Source organism: Ostrinia furnacalis, unplaced genomic scaffold, assembly GCF_004193835.3.
Source record: "Ostrinia furnacalis isolate ACB-3 unplaced genomic scaffold, ASM419383v2 OfSCF4062, whole genome shotgun sequence".
NCBI lineage: Eukaryota > Metazoa > Arthropoda > Insecta > Lepidoptera > Crambidae > Ostrinia > Ostrinia furnacalis.
In genome coordinates this window covers 168,600-175,035 of record NW_021134301.1, presented here as the reverse complement: position 1 = coordinate 175,035, position 6,436 = coordinate 168,600, and positions in this window count along the sequence as shown.

The window sequence follows — 6,436 nt, the reverse complement described above, 5'->3', positions numbered from 1 at the left end:
AGGTAGATGTTATGACGTAGACATCCGCTAAGAAAGGATTTTACGAAACTCCACCCCTAAGGGGGTAAAACGGGATCCACGCGTACGAAGTCGCGGGCGGCCGCTAGTTAAAAAATAAAACTATTAAATTCAGTAGTAATGCAGTAAATAATAAGTTATTTAGTATACTCAGTAGTAATTCTTCTTCTTCCTCGCTACACTCTTGCCAGAGTGGTCGTGGTCGTCACACCAGGTCCGGTGGCAAGTCTCACAATCCGTCGCCATTCCTCCCGCACTGCAGCCTTTCTAGTGCACTCGTGGAGTGGACCATTGAGTGCGGTTTTGATCTGGTCAGTCCAGCGCATGGGCGACCTGCCGCGCGCTCTTGTGCCCTCAACCTTCCCCTGCACGACAAGTCGTTCAACAGAAGCGACGTCTCCACGTGTTATATGGCCAAAGAAAGTGAGTCAGTAGTAATACTCAATAGTAAATAAATTATTTAGAATATCCTTAGCAATGTAATAGACTATTACGTTAACCCCTGGAAGCAATTTGGGAGCCGATAGTCCATTAAGTAGTTTTTATAGGATACCATTGTCCAACGTAAGCCGATCGGATGAATTCAGTTAGTAATAGTTTTTAGGCCTTCACTATCAGGTCGATTTTAAGCCAGGTTAAGCGCTATCAGACACTTAAGGTTGGCACTTAGGCAGGTGTCTATAATTCCCGCAAAATAATTTGATAATACAATTGTATTAAGGTGGGTATAGACTACAAAATTTATATGTAACATTCTTGCTCATTTAACAATACAGGTTAAGGCCCAAAACACACGGTGAAACGCAACTGCAACTTCTAGTTACTTTTTTGAGTTGCATCTAAGTTTCTGCCATAGATTCCGTTGAGAGACCACACATGACGCAACCATTTCAAACCGGTTTCAAACTGGCAGAAACTTAGATGCAACTCAAAAGTAACTAGAAGTTGCAGTTTCTTTGCAATTGCGTTTCACCGTGTGTTCTGGGCCTAAGTGTGACGTTTGGTTCGTGACAGGGTGATACACTACAAATACATAGAGCGGCTCGTTGTTCTGTTATAAGCACTATGAATAATTTGATCTGTAAAATTATGTAAGACCTTATTCTGTAAGGACGAANAGGACGATGGCAGATGAAATTAAACGCATAGTATCTTACTAGAAGTTTGCTTAACTCCTTGGCTACTGCAACCATGGATTGTCTCATAACCAAGTACTAATAGCAGCATTCGCTGACACGAATGAAACAACTGAAACTTTGTTTTCATACCAACAACTTGATACCAAACTTTTGGCATTGCGTCTGACATTAGACATATCCAGACAAAGCTAATATAAAAACAGCTGATCCCGCGTCTCATGTTCAGAGTTCAGTGACCCCAGTCAGCTGGCTTCAGGCCAGGACCGAGGCGGATCCAGTTACAGAATACTTAATAACTCCAGCCCCGAGCCTAAGTATTTTATCCTAGAGCACCACAAAGGTCTAGATTTTATTGGGTTTCGTATTATTTATGTACCCTCCGTTTGCCTCTGGGAAATTCTGTAGTGGTTAGATACTGAAACATGACCAAAAGTCATAACGGAACTTGTTAAATTTGGGAAATATGGTATTCTTATATACATTTTGAATGTAATCTGTATTTGAACGATTTTATTTTCCAAAAATTTAGTATCGTTAACTTTAGAATTATTTAAACAGAAATAATGAAAGACTCCTAAAGCCTTTTTTATAGTTTTCAAAAGAACGTACAAAATTAAAATCTGAACAAATCTCTGAGCTGCATCATAACATTTTTATGTAATTTTAAAGCTTCAAAGTTAAAAACGAGGAAACTGTCCAACGAAAGCATTCTGTTTCTAAACAAAAACAAAACAAAGAAGCGTAAAGTTAGCACATAACAGTAAAAATTACTTAACTTTTCGCTAAAGGAACTGCAAGAACTCATGGGAAAAAAACCGCGTTAAAGACCGACGTAAAAGGAGAGCGTACACTGAGAAACCCGTAAAGCAAAGCAGAAGTATATTTTGTGGCAGAAGAGAATTTAAAAAAAGTGTATGTTGTTGTTGCTAGCGAAAACTTAAAGAGCTAGAAGAATAAATAAAATAAATAAATATCCTTAGACATTTTACACTGCGCCGCTAGTCCCAAAGTAAGCAAAGCTTGTACTATGGGTACTAGACCACGGATATAAACATACTTTAATAAGTAGGTACTTTTTTTAGAACCTTCTTGTGCATAAGGTAATCTTACCAAAACAATGTGTGTATTACACGTCATTTCGGGTATAAAATTCTTGCCCTTATCACAGAAAGTAAGATTTGAGTGTTTGATAAGGTTCACAGTAGATTAATTGATATAATAAGTGACGCATTGATTTATTGTTATACTCGTAGCTCAAACGTCTGAATGATAATAAAAATATTTTATGCATCTTATACCTACACCATTTGGATCTTTATTTTCATACTTTTACTTGAACTCTACCAAGATATATTACCTTTAGTATAATAGTAATCTATTACTACTATACTAAGTAAATATAACATTAAAAATTACGCGTCAATCTTACCAGTATCATTAATATTTAACATTTTCTACACTTCAATCTGAACATCTCTTTGTCTTATCGTTACGTTAAACTTTAATTGCAAATAGTCCGAACTACAAATCATACAACACTCATATCGATGCATCTGATTCAGCCGGACGTTGAACCCTGGAACCATGCCAGGTCTACGACAGCCATGAGTCTCCAGCTTAGGGTAATTTACGATAACCCCCTTCCCCCTTCTAGTTGTAAAATGGCTGCAGCGATTGAAACGTTTTAAAACGAGTCCAACCTAACATGTTATGGGTTAGAGTAACGCTCCTACATTGTGGAAATAATGGGTTGTACGGCTGATTTACCTCCCATTTCAGGTTTTAGAACGATCGGTATTTTTCTTTCGAGTGGAGTAAATTCCAGCACGAAAAACTTTCGTCTTCAAAATTCGTCATCGCGATATTGTTGAGTTCGAGGGCCCTCGAAATCAACGATAACGTGTCGGACGAACTCGACTGTCAAAATTAAGTTTCGTGCTACCATTTTTCATACTATTACTAAATTCACTTTACGTCACGTTCAAAGGGGTGCTAAATATTTGTGTTTTCATACTAGTTAAATCTTTTGATGGCGGTTCGATTTGACTGATTGAATGTTTTCCGATTGCTACCTATATGTTTTAAATTTCTAAATCAAGAGTAGCTTCCATTTAAAGAAATATTACCCCTGAAAAACTTTTCAAGATATTCCTTCAAATATAATCTAGAAAATAAATTACTAATATCTAGTAGGGCACATACAAATGTATGTGCCCTACTAGATATTAGTAATTAATAGTAGTATCGATCTACTATTCTATAATATACGTAATAACTTCTTATATTTTTTTCATATCTTACCTTACCTTGTGTGTGTCAGCTCTCAACTCTTGAACAGTACCTGTAACAAACCAGTAACAGATATTAACTTAATTAGATCTTAATTTAAATATATTTGACCTATACATATAGTTAAAAAGAGGAATTTCTCAATTCAGTTGTTTGTTGTTTGTGTTGTCTTTAATTGATAGTCATTATCATCATTTCAGCCATAGGGCATCTTTCATTCTTGCTTATCTTACCGATAGTGGAGATACGAGTATCCTTACAATACAAGGATGTGCTTGGTGACTAACTAGTGGTTAAAATTGTCCAAGAGAGTCTCATATAAACCTGCTGCGGACACAGCATTAGGATGCAGAATGATTTTCGAATAATGTTGAAATAAGATACACAAAACATAATGTTCCAACTTTGAAACCATATAGATCGCTGTGTTTTGGCATGTACACATCAGACTATAATATACCACCGAGTCACGTGTGGCTTGTTCGAAACAAGATAACAACTGAAACGTCCAAAACATTTGAGTTATCTGCACCCAAGATTTATGTGGTCCTGCTAATTTTGCCCGGGTATCTGAACCTACGTGATCCAATTTGTGTTTAATTTGCCCACCGCCAGGGGGCAGCGGTCGCAATCAGAGAAAAACCTGAGCTTTTTCATAGTTTACGTAAATGCCGGAGGGTAGATAGGATTTTGATTGGGGATAAGCGTGGGAGGTCATTTGTTTTAAGTTATAACGTCAAGGGTGTGCGTGACGTAATTTATCAAATTGAATTTATAACGAAATTATGTTTGCACTTAACTACAGCAGTCAACAGCGAGTTCTATAATTATCATGGACATTTAACGTGACTTCAGTTATAGATGTCAAATATTTGGGACGTTTGGGACGTATTTGAATTCCAATCGTCTACTATTCATAAACAATTTTCGCGATATTGTTAGAATATCTTACTACTTCACTAAGGATGGGTTGCACCATCTTAGTTTAACTTTAACAAACGTAAAAATATGTCAAATTCCATACAAAATACGCCAGTTAACGTTATCGTTACTGTTAAAGTTAGGTGATGCAACTCAGCCTAAGAATTCAAATAAAAAATGACAAAAAACTTTAGTATACTTCGCTGTCTTACAAATACCTTTTTGGTTTTAACGTTGAATCTAAAATAGTNTTCTATCTCTACCGATTCTGACTCATGAACATGAGCTCAAGAAATATTTGATAATATAGTTAATAAGGCCAAACGCAATTTATTTTGAAATTTTGAAGACTGTACTACTAGAATTTAAGTTTAATGTTTTGTTTTGTTTATTTAAAGCCTATTTTGTTATTTTAAAATTGATTATTTTGTTTTAAGATACTGGGCAATTACTGTGCTTTGATGTGGGCAATTAGTGTAAGTAATGGGCAATGACTGTACTTTTTAGAGGATTTTAAATGTATTTCAATATTTTCTAAGTTACGTAAGTTTTAACTAAAAACTATTAATATTCTGTTTAACAGTTTATTGAGTTATAAGAAAAAAGTCATAAATAGTCGATAATTAAAATACTTTCTTTAATTTTTCATTTCAATGTGTTTGAAATCTTTAAGTGGGCAATAGCTATACGGTTTACCCTAATTACTTCACTATTTGCAATATAAAATGTTGTAAAAGTTTTTTGGTTTTAAGGTTGAATATAAAGGACGCCGTTATAAAAACTTTGTTTGATGTCAAATATTACATTTGGGACGTTATTTTAGAGTATTTGAATTCCAATCGTCTACATATTCGTAAACAATTTTCGCGAAATTGTTAGAAAATTCACTTAATTACTTCACTATTTGCCATATAAAATGTTGTATAAGCTTTTTGGTTTTAAGGTTGAATATAAAGGACTACCTAATCAAGTAAAAACAAGTCTTTATTTACTGTTGTAAACACGTTGTTTTCTAAGAAATCTTCGGCAGTTAATCTTCGCTTTAGCTATTTGAGCACTCCAAACAATCACTTTGAATGTTTTAATATTAAGCGACCAGAAGACCAATGTTCCTTTTGAACTGTGGGAGCGATGTTGATGGATTAAACTTTTATTTAGGTCCCTCGCCCACGGCGACTTTTTGTAGCGATTATGTCGCGCGTTCGCATCGATACAGTCGCAATGCGGTCGCTAGCTGTGTGCCCTCGCCCACATTAACGCGCTTCTGTTGCGATGCAAACGCAATACAGTCGCGCTTCTGTCGCGGCGATGCAAACGCAATACTGTCGCGCTTATGTCGCAGTGCAAACGCAATACTGTCGCGCTTCTGTCACGATGCAAACGCGATTCAGTAACCCTCCCTCCGTTCTCTCCCCGATGCCATCACACACGGTCGCGCATTTGCATTGATACAGTCGCGCTGCTGTAGCGCGTTAGTAGCGCGTAGGCATCGCTTTTGTAGTGCGTTGCAAATACGACTAACGCGCGTTAGGCGAAGGCCCTTATAAGTCGAAGATCAGGATTTAGGCCGTTATAGGATTTGTCACACTAAATGCGGTCTGCGGGACGTAGTCCACCTAGAGCACCCGCACAAATAGCACCTGCCGGGCTAGGATGCGCGCCGTCATAAAATCTTATCGAAGACGACAAATGTATGGGCTTATCGCGGTGCGCATCCTAGGCCTACTGGCCTAGTCCACAAAGAGCACCTATCGATATATAATATGCTACTCTGTTCGTGGACAAAAATGTAAAAATAAAGAATCCGCAAATAGCGATATCGATACATGTTCTTCATAGAATACGCCAGGTGCTATTCGTGTGGGTGCTATTTGGGCGTCTTCTGCGGTCAGGTCAAAGTGAACGCAGACTGCATCAGATATGAACATTTTATCATTTCGTATTAATGCGATCTGACCGTACTACTGACAGATTGTTTTGCCTGGATCGCTAACCGATTACTCTTACCGACAATGTTTCATACAGTCATGATGCGGGCTGCATTCAATTTGACCTGACCGCAGACCGCA